This window comes from Sus scrofa, chromosome 3 (genome assembly GCF_000003025.6).
Source record: "Sus scrofa isolate TJ Tabasco breed Duroc chromosome 3, Sscrofa11.1, whole genome shotgun sequence".
Classification (NCBI taxonomy): domain Eukaryota; kingdom Metazoa; phylum Chordata; class Mammalia; order Artiodactyla; family Suidae; genus Sus; species Sus scrofa.
The window spans coordinates 29475607-29495483 of NC_010445.4; the positions used below are offsets into that span (position 1 = coordinate 29475607).

The window sequence follows — 19877 nt, forward strand, 5'->3', positions numbered from 1 at the left end:
TAGTCACTCTCCAGATGGGGCTCTTAGAAGCTCTTCTGACCCTGTCGCTCCTGTCCCCAGCACCATATAAGGCAGGCTTGACACTCTCTGTTTGCCCTTATACATACAAGGACACTCATCATATGGGATTAGGATCTCCCTAAGGACCTCATCTTAACTAATTATATTAATTTTTTGGTTCCTGATGATTCTGTTGGAGGAGGTCATTGAGGAGATGTGTCCTCTGGTTGACTCTGGAGCTGGACCTGGGCAATTGGAGGCTCCACGCCCTCCCCATGTCCTTGAAATGTACATCCCACCCACTTTTCTCACACCAGGAGCTGATTCAAGGATGCAGCCTTGAGAGAGTAAGGTGTTGCTGAGACCATCTGGACATGATACAGCACTGAACCCCATCAAGACCTCTAGAAACGGCTGAAATACAGGCGGGCTGGTGGATGCTGAGATCTGCTTGTCTTGTGGCACCCAAAACAAGCCTCACAGGTAAGTTTCCGTGATGTTAAACCTGCCACCTACCAGTCTGGAGTGGCTGCCTCTTTTCTTACTCTCTCTGTGCCCTCCGTGTGCACAGCAGCTTTTGAATTTTATACCGGAAGCTCCTGAAGTTTCTAGCACCTGGGCCATGCCTAGTAGAAGGTTCTCTGCTGCTCATGGGTGAGGTATGGAGAAAAGTGATAGCTTATTTTATTGTCCAAATATTGGCTGCCTTTGTGCAACGATGCCAAATAGCAATGCGGAGTCAAAGTTGAAGGAAACAGAAAAAGTAGCTTTCATTGCCAGGCAAAGAGGGGAACACAGCAGGCTAGGGCCTCAAGTACTGTGCCCCCTTGGAGGGGGTAGTGAGGAGCCTTCACTGTCAAAGAGAAAGGCGTGATCAGTTCATGGACACTTTCATGGGTGGGAGGCCAGGTCACTGGAAGTCAGCTTCATCAACCTGCGTCCAACCGGTCTGGGGTCGAGTGCTTGTAGTGAGCATATGGTTGACTTCTTCCACCTGGTGGGGGCTTCAGCACATGCAAAATGGCTCTGTGGACATGGCTCAGAATATTATCTGTAGCCCTTGAGGAAGAACTAAAGGTCCTTGACGTTATTGAATGGCTAAACTATTATTATTCTGTCTTGCTTGACTGTTTTCCTTTTTCTCTTTTCTCACTTCTTTGATTAAATTGGTTCTTTAAAGATTTTCTACAGATTTAAAACAAACAAAAAAAAGACAGGTGGAGGATATGAGTGGGGGTCTGTTCCGGGTACCCCTCAAAGGTTTCTGCTCAGTAACAATCTGATCTGTTCTGTTCATTGCTTTGAGTGTATTGTCTGGAGAGGATGTGGGGGGACTTAAATGGAGAATGTAGAGATCTTCCTTCTGGCTGTGTCTAGAGGGGCCTGAAGGAGTGAGAGAGGCTTTGACGAATTGGGATGGGGAGGCCACAGTTACAGGGAGAACTCTTGGATGTTTCGAAAAAGATCTTTTTAGGAAGCATTTTCTTTTACTCCTTGGTTTGTTGTTTATGGTCTAATCAAGGTCATTGAATATTCTGATTCCCACTGAAGTTCCAATTTGGATTCTTTTTTTTTTTTTTTTTTTTTTTGCTTTTTAGGGCTGCACTCACATCATTTAGAAATTCCCAGGCTAGGGGTTGAATCAGAGCTACAGCTGCTGGCCACAACCACAGTAGCACCAGATCTGAGCCACATCTGCAACCTACACCACAGCTCATGGCAGTGCCAGATTCTTAACCCACTGAGCAAGGCCAGGGATTTAACCCGTATCCTCATGGATACTAGTTGGGTTTGTTAACCACTGATCCATGAAGGGAACTCCCCAGTTTGGATTCTTGAGGCTAGATAGAAATCCATTCATTTGGGTTAAGATGAAATTCTACCCTCCCATCCCCAGTAGTGAATTCCTACCTGGAATTCTATCAATGAAATCTTTTCTGACTGGACAACCAGCAAGGAGGGACCCAGGACAGTAAGTTTCAGTCGGGGTCCAAAGTGTGGACAACTGTCGAAACAGAGGAAATCACTTAAGGAATTATGGCCATAGGCTTCAGCAGCAGGAAGGACTTCAGTACCTAATGGGGGGAATGTGTCAGAGAAGGGGAAGAGAGGCATGTAAAGGGAGAAAAGCAGCAATAAACTTGCCAGGGGCCAATAGATCTTGGTTCGAATCCCACCCCTGCCACTTAGTGGCTGTGTGATCTTGAGGAAGTTATCTTAACCTCTCTGAGCATTAGTGTTCTAATTTAAAGTGGAATTGATTAGCTCATAGAGTTGTCAGGGTTAAACAAGAATATGGGAGTAATGACAGGGATCTTTACGGGCTGGAAAGAGCCTAGCAGGACACCTGGTTCAAAACAGGTACTCAGTAAATGGGGGTGGGGATTAGGTTGATGCTCTGCCCAGATCCACTTGGATCCTGTTTTTGCATGATCCTTGGCTTTGGGTTTGCTCTCACTTCCTGCTGCTCATGCCTCCAGCTCTCTTTTGGAGAGACTCATGCATTTAGGTTAGGGAGACTCATAGGTTAGGGCTATGAATGTTTTCAGAAGGCAGCCTTAAACCAAAGACTGGGGGCCCAACTTCTCTTGCCCTGACTGGAGATGATTCTGTTGTGTGACTTAAACATCACTTCCCTGTGACATCAGGCTCAAGCCCCGTCTGTGGGATTTCGCCTGGCTTTGCACACTGGCTTAAATCTTTCTCCTACCCTTTCCAGCTTTCCCTCTCTCTTACTGGTCTCTCCTGGGAAAATTTCTTTAAGGAACCCCTTGCACACATAAACTCTGTGTCTGGGCAATTCATTCTAAGAACCGCAACCCTCTTCATGCTATATTCTGGTCTGAGTCTGAGGCCTCTGGAAGTCAAGAAATCAACCAACAAGAGAACCACACTGAAGTCCTTTTTGCATAAGAGATAAAGACCGCTATATACTTTAGCTAAGATCTCTAAGTGGAAGACAAAGAAAATTTAAAAAAAAATCATTTGAGAGAGAGACAAGATCAAAGTTCTATTTGGCTTTTAAAACCAGAGCCAGAAGACTTCTCCTGAAGTTTTCATTGAAAGGAATCTAAAATGTGGCACAAATGAACCTATCTGCAAAACAGAAACAGAATCACAGACATAGAGAACCAGTTTATGGTTGCCAAGGGGGAGGGGGGAAGAAGTGGGAAGGACAGGGAGTTTGGGTTTGGTAGATGCAAACTATTACACTTAGAATGTATAAGCAATGAAGTCCTACTGTACAGCACAGGGAACTATGTCCAGTCTCTTGGGATAGACCATGATGAAAGAAAATATGAGAAAAAGAATATGTATGTGTGTGTGTGTGTGTGTGTGTGTGTGTGTGTGTGTGTATGTTTAACTGGGTCACTATGCTGTACAGCAGAAATTGACTCAACATTGTACATCAACTATAACCTAATAAAAAATAAATTTAATAAAAAAAGGTTTATGGCATTCCAAGGGGCATTTGGATTTTATTTACTATGTGGAAAGAGGAGATACATAAGAGAGGGGCAGAGCTGCCTTCCTGCTCATCACATTGTGTGTGTGTGTGTGTGTGTGTGTGTGTGTGTGGTGTGTGTGTAGCAGTTCAGGTTACCAGTTATGAGGTTATGGTTATGGTCTCAGAGAAATTTTCCATGGGAAAGGAAAAACAGAATCACCATATATTTATGTGCTGTCTACGTAATTGGTTTACTTTTTCTCTTCCACACATGGAAACATTTATTGAACAGACATTTATAAGCCAATAAGTGTAGAACAACCGTATAACCTGTTCTGTATCTGGATTAAATCCCACTACTTTTTAGGTGAGTAGTTGCAAACCTTGGCTGTACAGGAAGCTTTAAAAGATACTGATTGGGGTTAGTAAATGCAAACTGTTACATTTAGAATAGATAAGCAATGAGGTCCTACTGTACAGCACAGGGAACCATGTCCAGTCTCTTGAGATAGACCATGATGGAAGATAATATGAGAAAAAGAATGTGTGTGTGTATATATATATATATATATATATGACTGGGTCACTTTGCTGTACAGCAGAAATTGGCATAATGCTGTAAAGTAACTACACTTTAATAAAAAAAAATTTGATGCATGCGGCCATCTCGGAGATTCTGATGAGGATGTGGGGTATGGCCTGGGCACTTGGGCATAGTGCTGGTTTTTTAAAAAATACTTTCAGGTTTATTGAGGCTTTATATTTGGTGAACAGTTCTATATGCATTGATAAATACGTCTATCATGTAGTAACAGTCATACAACATACACTTTCTTCACCCCCACATTTCCTTAGTGCCCCTTTATAATCAAATCCTCACTTATACCCCCTCCACCCCTTGCCCACCCAGCCCTTGACAAACAAGATGTACTTTCTATCAGTATAGTTTTGCCTTTTCCAATTTGTCATTAAAATGGATGTAGCCTTTTGAATCTGGCTTCTTTACCTTGGGTTGTTTTCAGTTTTTGCAAATCATGAGTAAAGCCACTCTAAAAATTTAAGTATAGGTTTTGCTTGAACATAAGCTTTTATTTATTTTGGATAAATATCTAGGAGAGGGACTGTTGAGTTTTATAGGTTTATACTTAACTTTATAAGAAATTGAAAGTTGTTTTCCAAAGTCGTTGTACCATTTGGCGTTTTTACCAGAAACAAGTGGGAACACCTAATGTTAAGGTTTTTTTTTTTTTTAAGCCATTCTAATATATTTGTTTTGGCATTTCATTGTGTCTTTCCTTTGAATTTCCCTTGTGAAAAAAATGATGTTGAGTATCTTTTCATAAGCTTACTTGCCACCTCCATAACTACTCTGAGTAGGGGAATTTTCAAATCTTTTACCATTTACAAATTAGTTTTTTAAAAATTTCCTTTTTATTCAGCACTACTGAAGTATAATTGAAAAATAAATTTATAAGAATTCTTTATAATGATTTGATAGATGTCTACATTACGAAAGGATTCTTCCCATCTAGTTAATCGAAATACCCATGACTCACTCTCTCTCTCTCTCTCTCTCTCTCTATATATATATATATATATATATATATATAAACATTTAAGTTCTACTCTTTTGGCAGATTTCAATTATAGAATACAATGTTATTGACTATGGTCAGTATGTTATATCTTAGATCTAAAGACTTTATTTATCTTGTAGCTGAAAGTTTGTACCCTTTTGCCAGCCTCTCCCTATTTGCTATACTTCCACCCTCAGCCTCTGGGAACCACTTTCCTACTCTGTTTCTATGTATTTGATTTTTTTTTTTTAAGATTCCATGTAGTTATTTGATACCATGCAGTATTTGCCTTTATAAGTGATACCATGTAGTATTAGCCTTCCACTATCTGGCTTATGTCACTTAGCATAAGGCCCTCATTGTCCATCCATATGGTCAAAAATGGTAGGATTTCCTTCTTTCTCGTAGCTGAATAATATCGTTTGTTTTCTTATTACTGACTCTGAGAATTCTTCTGGATGTAAGTCTGCTCAGACACTTGTTTTGCAAATAATTTCTCCCAGTCTGTAGGCTTATCTTCATTCCTTAACAACTTTTAAAGAGCAGACGTTAAATTTTTTTTCTTTTATTGATTGTAATTTTTTTTTTTTTTTGATGGGGGGTTGTTTCTGCCCAGGAAATCTGCCTGTCTTGAGCTTACGAAGGTTTTTTTTCCTATTAAAATTTTTCTACTGAAAGTTAATTCTAGATTTTAGATTACATTCTGTGATTAATTTTGAGTGAATTTTTAAATATAGCATGAGGTGTGGGTCAAAGTTCAGTTGGTTTATTATTATTACTATTATTATTATTACTTTACATATGATCATCCAATTGTTTCAGAAGAATTTGTTGTGAAGGATATTCATTTTCCATTGAACTGCCTTTGCACCATCATCAAAAATCAGTTGATTGTAGGAATTCCCTTACAGTGGCTCAGCAAGTTAAGGATCTGGCATTGTCACTACTGTGGCACAGGCTTTCTGGGTCCCAGATCTCATTCACCCTTAAGCTAGTTTCATGCTGTAATCTTTGATTTGCCCTTCCAGGGGCACTCTCTCTCCTTTCCCCTCTTTCTTTCTGATCTGTATGCTTTCTGTTTATTTTTCTTGCTGTATTGTTTTGGCCAGGACCTCTAGGACAGTGTTAACTAGGATTCATGTGAATGGACGAACACCCTTGCCTTGTTCCTGACTTAGCGGGGAAAGTGTTCAGACTTCCACCATTGAGCATGCTATTGCCTGCAGTTTTTTTGGCAAATGCTCTTTATCAAGTTGAAGAAATTAGGAAGATAGGAAAGAAGAATTCCTACCTTGCTGACAGGTCTTACCTATGCATGGACACTGAAGTCGTGGACTCTTTTTCCTGAGCCTCTTGATAGGATCATATGGTTTTCCCTCAGTCAGTTATTATAGTGAAGTGCATTGATTGGTTTTTGAAGACTGAACTAACTTTGCATTCTTAGGGTAATATTCTCTACCTCATTCTTTCCTGATAGTTTATCATTCTTTTACCACTACTAGGTCTCATTTGCTAATATACTTGAGGATATTGCCCCTATATTCATGAGAGACATTTGTCCATAGCTGCACTATACAATACTTCACAGAAGCATGGGCTATATAAATTTAAATATAAATAAAGTTCTTATATACAATTAAAATTTTTATCTCCTCAGTTACACTAGTTATATTTCCAGTGCTCAATAGCCACATGTAGCTAGAGGCTGACCCTGCTGGACAGTGCAAATATTTCCACCAAAGCAGTAAGTTCTGTTGCACAGTGCAGTTCTATAGCTTTCTTCTTTCTCTTTTATAATGTCTTTGTCTGGTTTGGTATTAGTATGATGCTTTCCCAAAGAATGAGTTGAACAGTCTTTGCTGTTTTCTGGAAGAGAATGTATAGCCCCGTGTGTAGAAGCAATATGATCGGAGTTCCTGTTGTGGCACAGTGGAAGTGAATCCAACTAGAAACCTTGAGGTTGCAGGTTCAGTCTCTGGCGTTGCTCAGTGGGTTGAGGATTTGATGTTGCCGTGAGCTGTGGTGTAGGTCTTGGTTCAGATCTGGCATTTCTGTGACTGTGGTGTAGGCTGGCAGCTGCAGCTCTGATTAGACCCCTAGCCTGGGAACCTCCATATGCCATGGGTGTGGCCCTAGAAAAGACAAAAAAACAAAAAAAAAAACCCCAGAAAAACAAACAGAAATATGGTTTATCTTGGGGAATGTTCTATGTGCATTGTGCACTGGAAAAAAGTGTGTACTCTGGCATTGGGTAGAGTGTTTTATGAATGTCAATGAGGTCAGGTTGTGGACAGTATTGTCCAGGTCTTCTGTATCCCTGCTTGTTTACTTCCTACTGTCCTATCAAGTAGCACTGAGAGAGGAGTGGTTTTGTCTCTGGCTGCAGTTGTGCATTTGTCTATTTCTTCTTTTAGTCTTAGCAGTTTTTCCTTCTGATGTTTTCAAACTCTTCTGTTATATATATACATTTGGGCTGCTTGTCCCATTGGTTAACAGATTTATTGTTATGTTACTGTTCCATGCTTCTGCCCAGGGGTAGAAGATTCTTTTCTTTTGCCTTTTCTCCTGCTCCAGTGGGTCTCCACCTGGGCCGTGGATTTGCTGCCCTGCTTCCAACCTCTTGGGGTTTGAGTTCTCTTGAGGAGAAGCATCTGGATGAGGGCCTTTGCATTTACCCCAGCAGTGCAGAAAGATCTTTCCAGTATCCTACCCTGTTTCTCAATTTTCTGCCAAGCATCCATTGAGAGTCTATAGAGGAGAGCTTCAGAATATATGTGTACAAGCTTCCTGCATGCCTGTGACTCTCAGGGATTCAGTAATCTCATGGTGGCCTACACTTGGTGTCAAGCAAATTTTTAAAAATTTTAGTTGAGTTTTTCTTACTCACTTGTATGCCTGGTGCCTCTTCATCTCATGCTTTGCCACAGATGCTCCTTGGAGGCACCTTTCTGTGGAGTTCAAGCTCCTTGGTTTCCCTGTGACCTCAGCTTTTAGATGCATTGAAGAGAATTTATAGTTCTGAAGTTTATCTGCCTTTTTCTTGTGATTAGGGTGGAAGTGAAGCTCCTCCCAGCTTTCTCCATCCTAGGTGGAAGTAAAACTCTGCGTGGTTGAAAACTTAATGTCTTTTTTTCCTGAAAGTGTCCTTGCAAACTCCCAATATAGAAGAGGTCACCTTAGCATTATATAAGATCACTTTAATTAAAAAAGGAAAGGATTTTAGTTTGGGAAATGCTAGGAAGGACTGATTCATGCTCTTAAATCATACATAATTTCAAAACAATATTTTACAAGCCAGACTTTATCCCAGAGAACATTTTTAGAGGTAACTTAATAAATAATTGGAATGCAGGCTTATTCAAAAAGTTCTAATATATCTTTCCATGGCATGGTATACTTTGTTCAACTGCAATTATGCCATAAGCCCATATCTCTAGCAAAAAGCTATTGTCCTGCTAAGAGGTATCCCTCTGTCCTTTGTAGGGCAAAGCCTCAGGTATAACTTTTTACATAGCATACATCCTTCCCATAATTAAACCTCATGTTCAGTGTGCTGTGCTTTCTAAGGGTATAAAGATCCCAGGAAAAGAGGATTAAGACGTGAGCAAGGCTCAGAAAGAGTGAAAACATAGGAGTTACAGAGAGGAGTGTATTGCTTAATAAGGATTAAAAATAAAAGCTTTTACTTTATTCAGAATTGTTAACTGGAGTCAGGAGACACAGAGCAAAGGCAGTGTTTCTAGGAAAGAGACTTTCTGAGTCTCGTTTGAATTTCTTTGAATTTCTCAGATTACATGCCCACCCATGTCTCAGTGATGGCACCCAAGACATTGATTAGTTAATTTAAGTTTTCTTAAATTCTGCAGGCTCTGGGAAAGTCCAGTGGAATATACTGGAAGGAGCTTTTGGGACATATGGGCAAGGGCAGCAGTCCCATCACGGACCATGTAGATGGTATCCTTGAGATAGTATGTGGTTTGGATGAACCTATATTTGAATACCTTTTTTTTTTTTTAAACCTGTGGCATGTGGAAGTTTCAGGGCTAGGGGTCAAAACAGAGCTGCAGCTGCTGTCCTATGCCATAGCCTCAGCAACACAGGATCTGAGCCGTGTCTTTGAACTACATTGCAGCTCATGGCAATGCCAGATCCTTAACCCACTGAGCAAGGCCAGGAATAGAACCCATGTCCTCCTGGATACTAGTTGGGTTCTTAATCTGCCGAGCCACGATGGGAACACCCTGGTTTTTCTTCTGAGTGACCTTGGGTAAGTCACGTAGTCTCTCTGACTCTAAATTTACTCCTCAATGAAATGTCTTAGTATTATTAGGTGGATGAGGTAATGAAATCTGTACAACACTTGACATAAGGCCTGACACCTCGTTTAAGGCTCAGTCATGATGAGTTCAGGTCTCCTTTCCCGTTCTCGAGAGTTGCACAAAGAAGAGGGTGAGAAGTTGTCTGTCCACAAATCCTGTGCTCTAGGATCTAGATTTTATGAAAATACACAACTTCACATTTTCAGTTTTAGGAACCTACAGGCATTTTTTGCTGAAAGATCTGAATTTTGCACTTTTCCCCTAAGGTGATTTAGTTGTATGGGCTGTGATGTTAGACATTTTAAGTAATTGTTCCATTTTGCAACTTGGAAATCAGAGCAGTTCTCCCCTTGGCTCATTGGTGGGGCTGAATCTGTCCCTCAGTGAGCCTTGTGTAACTGGGGTCAGCGATTGCAAAGGGTGGGGATCTTCTGCATAAATAGATGATTAGCTAAGGTCGTCTGGGTTACACTGATCTAGGTTTGAATCATGGCTTTGCCAGTTCCCAGGGGCAGGATACAAAGCAAATTCCTTTTCCTTTCTAAACCTCAGTTTTCTTGGGGACAAAATGGGAGAGGGTTGCAAGACTTCATAGTGTTGTGATGATCAATGAGATCATGAATATCGTGCACTCAAAAATGTTTTAGAAACAATTTATTGAATATTTACCATTTACTCTCTTTGGGATAAGCACTTTATATGGATTATATAGTTTAATGCCCATTACATGGTAATATTAGTATTCCCATTTTATAGGTGAGGAGGCTGAGATTTGGAGCAGTAAGTAACTCTGCATAGCCCACGTAGGGTGGTGATGGGATGTAAACCCAGGTCCAGGCTTTTAACCCCATCGCTGGGCTCCCATTTTATTAGGTTTCTTCTTCTCCCCAGACCATGAGGAGTTTAGAAATACGTTCTGGTATTTGGTGACACGTTAGTAGATTGCATACCTAATATCACCTTTTGAAAACATGTTTTGGAGATTTTCTGCTACTCTCAGAGTAGTGAAAGCAGAAGATATTTTGAAGGTCAGCCTCCCAGTTGGTCATGCTTAATCCCCTGATCTGTCAGGCATTTTAAGCCTTAAGTTGGTTAGGTCTACTCATGAATGGGGCAAGGACTCTGGGGGCTGAGCCAACTGTGGGCAGACAATGGTGTCGTGCTTCCCATAGACCAGCGAGAAGATTGACTTTCCAGGGGAGCAGAATGACCAGCAGAAACTCTGTCTGAGGCCTTACCTCTTTAAAAACATGTCTGAAGTTTATTCTTTAGATCAAGCTTGATAAATGGAGGGATGTTCCCTCAATGGTAAAATAACACCGTGTGTTGAATCAGAAGCTTCTGCACTTGGCATGTAGTTTACAAAGAAGAAATGATGTGTTGTCCTAGTTTTTCTTACAATTTTCCATTAGGTCCTAATTAACACACAGCTGGTACTGTAAAGTGCAATGGCCAATTGTTCCTTCAACCTCCAAAGGACTGTCACCTAGAGAAGGCACCTTGGGGAAGGTTTCTCTGTATGAGGATGATTCCAGGAGATGTTATTTACAGATGCATTTTTGCTGGTCTTCCTATTTCCTCCAAACCATGTTAATGAACAGGAGCACTTAGATTCAACATACAGGGCATTAAATACAATGATAGCACCCAATCCACAATCAGAAAGGTAATGTTTTCCCAGACAGAATCATCTGTAGACTTTTTTATTTTTTATGAATTTTTAAATTATAGTTGCTTTACAATTTTCTGTCTTTTGTGAGTCTCATTTGGACCTGTGTTCCCCATGTTACACAGGCAGATGAATGATGCAGAGGTAACACCAGAGGTTCTCTACACAAAATTCCCTTCTTTGTAAAAAAAAAAAAAAAAAATAGATCCAGCAATCCCATATATTCAGACAAAGCTTTTGTTGGAAAAGAAACATGCACCCCTCTGTTCACTGCAGCACTATTTACAGTAGCCAAGACATGGAAACAACCTAAATGTCCAAGGACAGATGAATGGATTAAGAAAATGTGATACATCTACACAATGGAATGCTACTCAATCATAAAAAAGAACAAAATAATGCCATTTGCAGCAACATGGAGGGAACCTGAGACTCTCATACTAAGTGAAGTAAGTCAGAAAGAGAAAGACAAATACCATATATCATTTATATCTGGAATCTAATATACAGCACAAATGAACCTATCTATAGCAAAGAAATAGACTCATAGACGTGGAGAACAGACTTGTTGTTGCCAAGAGGGAGGGAGAGGGAGAGGGAGGGCCTGGGATTTGGGGTTAGTAGATACAAACTATTGCATTTGGAATGGATAAGCAATGAGATTCTACTATATAGAACAGGTAACTATATCTGATCACTTGTGATGGAACATGATGGAAGATAATGTGAAAAAAAGAATATGTGTGTGTGTGTGTGTGTGTGTGTCTGTGTGTGTATGTCACTTTGCTGTTCAGCGGAAATTGATAGAACATTGCAAATCAACTATAATAAAAAAATTAAAAAAAACCCTGAGTTGCTGACCAAGGCCTTAACTGTCTTAAATAATTGATACACAGGAACGACATAGGACCCTGTCAGAGAAATAGGCCTCCCAGGAGAAGACATCGAATCCTTACTGCTTGTCCTTAGTATACACTCTTGATGCTCACAGAGTATTGATGATAGATGAGCAGAAATAATAAAATCTTCTTGCAGTCCTCTCAAATCTGTGTTCATAAACAGAATTATCACTGTTTATTTCACGTATATTTTAGTCTAGTTAGCTATGTACATCCTCTAGAATATTTGCAACTCTGAAAAAATATATATTATTTACTCTACTTTAAATTAGGAAAAGGAGGCTCAGAAGAGTTAATTTCTTAATATCATGCAGCTAGTACATTGTGGACTCAGTCTGAATTACTTAAAAGCTTCTGTTATCCTGTTACTCTGTAGCCACTAGAGGGTATCATGATGGGAAAGATTCAGTTTCTTTCTTTTCTTTTCTTTTTTTCATTTTTGTCCACCCTGCGGCCTATGGAAGTTCCCCAGGCCAGGGATCAGATCCAAGCCACAGTCATGACCTAAGCCATAACTGCAGCAACCCTGGATCCTTAACCCACTGTCCTGGGCTGGGGGTCGAACCTGCGTCTCAACACTCCCAAGATGCTGCTTTGCCCCACCTCAAGAACTCCTCTGTTCCATTCTTTTAATGCATTATGTGTAGTTCAGGCTCTGAGATGCAACCATCACAATAATAGGCTGAATTCACTGAGAACTCACTATGTATCAGGGATTCTGCTCAATGCTTTATATAGATTTTCTCATTTAATTATATCAGGAACCCCATGAAGTACATAGTACTACTATCCCACTACAATGACAAGTGATATTAAGCAGCTAATTTTATATGGTGGATTGAATCTGAGCTTCAAACCCAGGCAGTCTGACTCCAGAGCCTATTCTTTAAGCTACCATTGCTTCTCAGGACTGTTGATCTGGGGCATTTTAGTTTTTCTGAAGACATTTTAGTTGAAGTCAGGCTAAGTGAGGGGTCATACCCTGTGATTAGAATCAGTGGTAGCTGCAGTTTACGGAGTTAAGGGTCAAGACAATGATAGTGATAAGTTGTCCATGGCAGCAGAACTTTCAGAACCATGGACAGCCACCCAGAGAGGCATTTAGGTAAAGCTGTTATCTTCAAACAAGGTTAATGTTGCCTATCCACTGTCTTTATTATTAACTGACCTTCATTCTCCTCTTGCTTGGCTTAGCTCCTTAGAATTCCTGGACTCTTTTCAATACCCTCAAGAACTCTTGATGTCTGTAGTTGCTGTGAGCAATTGTTTTGAGCTTCCGTTGATATACAGAACATTCAGCAGGGTGGTTATGGAGGAGTAGGGTTTGGAGGGAGTAGCATGAAAGGAAGGAGAATTCGTAGCCCTCTTAATCAATTGGTTTGTCCTCTAACCACCCATTTTCCTTTAATTCATGGTGAGATTAAAACTAAGGTCAGGGCCCTGACGATAAATGTGAAGTTTAAAACTGTTCAGTTGAAGAATACAGGCAGTGTCACAAGAAGACTTAATTGCCAAGTAGAAGGTACAATCAAATGCCATCTGAGGGAGAAATCATTGTAAGCTGCAGTGGTCTCAGGAGACAACTGAAGGATATATTTGGCTAAGTACGGATAAAGAGGGGTTGTTTCAGAAAAAAGTAAAGAGCACATAAAACATACAGAGGTAGGGAGCTATAAAATGACTAGTGGAGAATAAACAGGCTATTTTTTTTTCCTGGAGACTCCTATTTGTTTGTGATCAAATTTGATTCTAATTTTTATGTATATACACAAAATGTCATCAGAATGAAGAACCATCAGCTATACTTTCAAGTCATGGCGGTACTGATGTGGATACAGAAGGGCTCATGCACTTCTTTAGCCAGACAGCTCTGCTACAATTATAAAACATCATTGGAGACATGCTGTGCTGTAGCATTTCTCCCCAGGCAACCAGGGGCCCAGAGAAGCTGGAATGTCATTTGCAGGAGACATACGACAATAATCCCATGAGATGTAATGTGCAGAAAAAATGCAGTCCTATTATGAGACTGTCATTGTAAATGTTTCTTCTTGTTCCCAGCTCAGACAGAGGAGGGAGACAAGGTACCATGTTAACAATAGAAATGGAGATTTTTACCCAGAGTATGGAAAGATCAGCAGATTTCTGCTGTTTCGGAAAAGCAGTCCTTTGGGGTTGAATCAAATTAAATGCTTTAGGGGGAAAAATGTTTTGCTGCATAAGAGAAAGAATATGGCTTAACAACTAAAGTTCCACTTCTGATGGACCTGAGAAGCCTTGGTGAGGAAATTTAATTTCACATTCTTTGAAGAGATCACAAATGCCATTGTTTGGGGAAGAGGGTTCCCAAGTGGAATTCTGGAGTTCTGACTACCTTTAACAGATACACTGGCTGGGAAGGGACATTGTTCTTAATTTTAATCTGGGAAAAGAAGAATGTGTTTTACTTTGCCTTTATGTACTGTGTGATGGCAGAAGGAGGGTTATGTCCATTCAACTCAAACCACTGGGAAATGTGTATAAGTGTATCCGTGCACAGGGAGATGTGGGGTTTTGTACCCAGCATGATGAATATTAAGATATTCATCCTTCACCAAGCCATCATCCAGACTATTTCACACCCAATGTCTTCTACTCAGTAAAGTATTAGCATGGTACATAGGAAAGGATGGGAGATTTTTTTTTTCCCCAATGGCCACACCCTCGGCTTTTGGCAGTTCCTGGGCCAGAGATCAAACCTGACCTATACCAAAAAAATGCGTCAATGCCAGATCCTTAACCCACTGTGCCTGGCTGGGAATCAAACCCATGTCACTACAGAGACAGTGCTGGATCCTTAACCCACTGTACTCCAAGGATGGAATCTTTTGATATTAGAGAGATTTGGGTTCAAGTCCCCGCTCAATCTCTTTCTAACCATGTGAACGTGGGCAAGTTACTTAATTTTTCTGAGGCTCATTTTTCTCATCTGTGCAATGGAGATACTTATCCACTGTGCAAAATATTTGGGATAGTGCCTGATATAAAATGCATAAGAAATAGCCATTGCATGTTCCCATATTACAGTCAAAACCAGTTATTTTAATTGCTTCCTTTGTGAGGTGGAGGACACCTCTTTTGGTCTTCCAGCATCTTTCCCCTCCTCTTCAGTTAACACCACTTCGATTTTCCTTTGAAAAAAAAAAAGAAAAAACCTATTCCTCATTCTCCATCCATGTGATTTGGATAGAGAGCTTTCTTTACTGCAGAGGTAGGCAAATCTTCATCAGTCATGGTTTTCCATGTTCTTGCCCACAATGCTTGGTTCAGAGGTGGACATGTGACCCAGGATAGGCCAATGAGACTTGATACTCGTACTTTTTAAAAAATAAGTACCTTCCCCCTTTTTTTTTTTTAATTTATTTTGAGGTATAGTTGACTTACAATGTTAATTCCTGCTGTACAGCAAAGTAATTCAGATACACACACACACACACACACACACACACACACACACATAACACACATATATACATTCTTTTTCATCTTCTTTCCATTACGGTTTATCACGGGATATTGGATAAAATTTCCTCTGCTATACAGTAGGACCTAGCTGTTTATCCATCCTATATGTAATAGTTTACTTCTGCTAACCCCAAACTCCCACTCCACTTTTCCCCCTCTGCCTCCCTCCCTTGGCTATCACAAGTCTGTTCTCTATGTCTATGAGTCTGTTTTTGTTTCATAGATAAATTCATTAGTGTTAGATTCTACACATGGGTGATTTTGTATGGTATTTGTCTATCTCTTTCTAACTTACTTAGTATGATAATCTCTAAGTCCATCCATGTTGCTGCAAATGGCATTATTTCATTCTTTTTATGGCTGAGTAGCATTCCATTATATGTATGTGTTTGCATGTGTGTGTATACCTACACATCTATGTATATCTATATACCTCACATCTTCTTTATCCATTCATCTGTCAGTGGATATTTAGGTTGTTTCCATGTCTTGGCTATTGTGAATAGGGCTACTAAGAACAAAGGGGTATATGTATTGATCCCAGTACTTTTATAGATCTTTCTGGAAGGAGAAACTCTATTCTTCTGGTGGTTGTTAAGATTGTATCAGATGGTTGTTCAGAAAGTTAAACATGGAATGACAACATCACTCATCAATTCTATTCCCAGTTACATACCAAAACAATGAAAAACAAGTGTTCAAACAAAAGCTTTTACGTGAATGTTCATAGCAGCATTATTCATAATAGCCAAAAGGGAAAACAACTCAAATGTCCATCAACAGATGACTGGATAAACAAAATGGATGAAAATATTCACATAATGGAATATTATTCAACCACATAAAGGAATAGGTACCAATACATGCTACACTGTGGCTGAACCTTGAAGATATTATTTAATGACAGCTTTAGGCACCTACCTTTTGCTGAGAGAAAAAGACTGATGATAATAACTCTTAACACCAGTGGAAGGAAGATATTTCCAGGGCCAGACAGCGCCACTCTCCCGCCAAAAAGGAAGGTGGGATACTCTCTGAATCTTAGCCTCCATTGGTCTCTTTTCAGGGGCTCCTTGAGCAAGACCAGCTCAAATGCTGCTTTTTCCAGGAGACCTCAAAGCTGAACATAGTCCCTGCCTTAGGGAGGAATATTTTTATTTTTTGAAATGTCTGTTTTCCTCATAGATTAGGGAGTTTCTGGGGGTAGAAACATGTCTTGTGCTAATTTATATCCCTTACCTGTGGTGGCTATTGTGGTGCTTTGCTCAATGATCCCTTAACTGGAAGAGAGAGTTGGTCACAATTGTGTGAGAGAGTAACACGTAGCTGTTTTTGGGCCTAGGTTTGTTTAGCACTTAGCACGGTTCCTTAAATATGCATTTTATATAAAGTATAGCTATGTGTGTATCTACCTATACCTATACCTACTTGACATCTACACCTATACCTGTATCTTCACCCACACCCACCCACACCCACACCTACCTCTACATCTCTGTCTGAGAGAAACTGAAATCCTTTTCTATCTGTGAAACTCACTACACCATTGAACTCGGGCCACAAGTTCAAAAATCACTGAGCACATACTATCCTGCATGTCCCAGAGGTCATTGAACTGTTGTACTACCTCCTGTACTAGAACCTCTGTCCCTGTCTTCACCTCAAAGTAATCATAATAATGAAGATTGTTGCCAGTGGCCAGTTATTGAGTATTTGCTTTCAGCTGGGATCTCTGAATTCTTCACCCACATAATTTTCTTCATTGCATACAACAGCCATTTGTGTCTAGTTCTGTGATTATCTTCATTCTATGGATACACTGAGTCTGAGAGAGGTTCAGCCACTTGTCCAAGGTCACACATCCCATATGAGGCCAGAGCCAGGATTCAAACCTGTTTGACCTCCAACCCCATGTTCCTGACCAGCTCAACTGCCAAATGGGGAATTCTTCTTTAGTTGGAAAATTCCCTTTCCTTCCTACCTCCTGCTTCTCCCCACCTCCCTCTGAGAGCCAAAGGGTCAGAATCCAGCATCTGAGGAGTCTGCATCCTTCCCATGCACCCTCCCTTTATGTGTGTGTCTCTCCAGTTTCCTGTAGTTCTGAAAGGGGCTTAATTTGGGGCAGTTCTGATTGGGTCACTTCATGAACGCTCAGATGGCAGGAGTGGTTGTATATGTTCTTGTCCTTGTCACTACCCCCCATGTCTGGAGATGTGCATGCAGGACCCCTCACCATACCCCCAGTGCATGGAAAGTGGCATGGGAGATGACATAGATGTGACAAAACCTTCAGAGTCCTTTGCTGGGTACCATGATCTGTCATCATCTTGGTGGCAATCTCAAATACATAAGCTTGTTTTCCTCTAGAAATCAGGCTCAGGGAGAAGTTGTCTTTACATTTCAGATCCCTTAGGTGGGAGAGGAACTGGGTAAAGCACCTGGACCATCGTGGACCTATTTGACCTCAGATCCATCCTTTGCCCTCCTGCAGCCCATGGTTCCCAGGCTCCCATATCAGCGGAGTTACAGCAGAGTTTGGCTATTGGGAGGCGCTGATGGGAGACTAGCGAGCAGGAGAGAAGGATAAGCCATGGAATTTCTTCCTTCCTTTGTCACTTGTGGCATCTCTGCAGCAGCAGTGTCTCCTCTGTGGCTTCAGGTCCTGTGGGAAGGACCCTGTTTTTGTCCTGGGCTCCAGTAACACACAACCTCCCTCAGTCCCTTGTCCTAGGGGTTATGGTAGATCCTTGCTATTTATTCATCTTGAGCAGGACCAGTACTAGGATAAAATAAGTGATGCTGAATTATGTAAGTGTGGGGTCAGATTCTGTCTTTATTTAAAATTTTGACATTTTTTTGTTATCATGGATTTTTCTTCTGCATCAATCGACACTTTTAAAATACAAACCTTCCTCGACTTATGATGGAGTCCCGATAAACCCACTGTAAGTTGAAAATATTGTAAGTTAAAAATATATTTAATGTACACCTAACCTACTGAACATCATAGCTGAGCCTAGCCTACCTTAAGTGTGCTCAGAACATTTACATTAGGCTACAGCTGGGCAAAATCATCTAACCCAAGCCTATTTTATAACAAAGTATTGCATATCTTGTGTATAAAAGTGAAAACCAGAATGGTGGTCTGAGTACAGAATGGCTATAAGGGGATCAGTTGTTGATGCTCCTGATCACATGATTGACTGAGAGCCATGACAGCATCAGAGGGATCACACTGCAGAGGGAAAAGATCAGAATTCAAAATCTGAATTTTGATTTTGACTGAATGCATATCGCTTTCGCACCACCATAAAGTCAAAAAATCTTCATTGGAATCATTCTAAGACAGAGACTGTCTGTATTGCCTTAAAGTAGGATTGCCACACTGTCCCTATTGGAAACTTGGTGTTTGTCACCCAAACAGCTAATTCTCAGCATTAAAATCCTGCTTGCTTTTTTTTTTCTTGTCTTTTTAGGGCCACACCAGTGGTATATGGAAGTTCCCAGGTAAGGGGTTGAATCAGAGCTACAGGATCTGAGCCACATCTGTGACCTACACCACAGCTCAGGGCAACACCGGATGCTTAACCCACTGAGCGAGGCCAGTGATCGAACCTCTGTCCTCATGGATACTAGTTGGGTTTGTTAACTGCTGAGCCATGATGGAAACTCCAAAATTCTCCTGTTTAAAATAGTTATGTGATTTCTCCTTCTGGTTTAGACATTGACAGATAGAGTGCCTCACATAGATTTGGATTTGCACGTCTCTGTGAGGTTGGATTAGTGTGATATCCATTTTACACATGAAGGAGAATGTTCAGAAACCTTCAGTAACCTGCCAGGGTCACTGAAGCTATGATGGGACAGAAACAGACCTTGAACCCAGGTCTTTGGGACTCCAGAATCCTCACTCTTAACCATGAAGTTCTGTGGTTTTATTATACAGATTTTCAAAGGACTCAACTAAGAACAGAAATCCCTTTTGATAAGGAAGAAACCTTTTGATTGTGGAGGACTCTCTTAAAAGGGTCTTTAGCTGGGCTCTTTCAAACTTGAAATTTATATGCAGAGAATACAGCCATGTGAGGATGGATGATATTGGGATGAAACTGGGCAGGTTTATATTCTTCTCTGAGCTGATTTGTCGCAGTAAATCCCCAGAAAATATCACTTGTCTCATTTTCCTTCAATCCTTTTGTCTGAGATTGAGTTGAAAACATTTCCCCCCCTTTTTCTTTGTAAATTCTCTTGATTTTGGTTATGTAACCAGGCTAGGCAATTGCCTTTGCTGAACAAAAGTCTCAAATGAATAGATATCAATGGTAATACCAGTAATTAACAGTTTCTCTCTGCAGCGCATGTCTGAAACTGCTTTTATTGATTTATTTTGACTCTGTTCCATATAGGACAATTTTTCGGCTCACACAAACATATGCTTATCTCCTTTTGCTTCCGACCATT

The 19877-nt window shown here is 40.5% G+C and overlaps 1 long non-coding RNA gene across 4 annotated transcripts in view; it reads left to right on the forward strand.

Moving 5' to 3' along the window:
• The window catches only part of LOC110259931, a 385411-nt gene that overhangs the window by 71308 nt on the left and 294226 nt on the right, over positions 1 to 19877 (forward strand). For all 4 annotated transcript variants that reach the window (XR_002342415.1, XR_002342417.1, XR_002342414.1 and 1 more), the window contains exon 4: positions 318 to 483. This is a non-coding gene — a long non-coding RNA (uncharacterized LOC110259931). The remainder of the gene's footprint in view (positions 1 to 317; positions 484 to 19877) is intronic.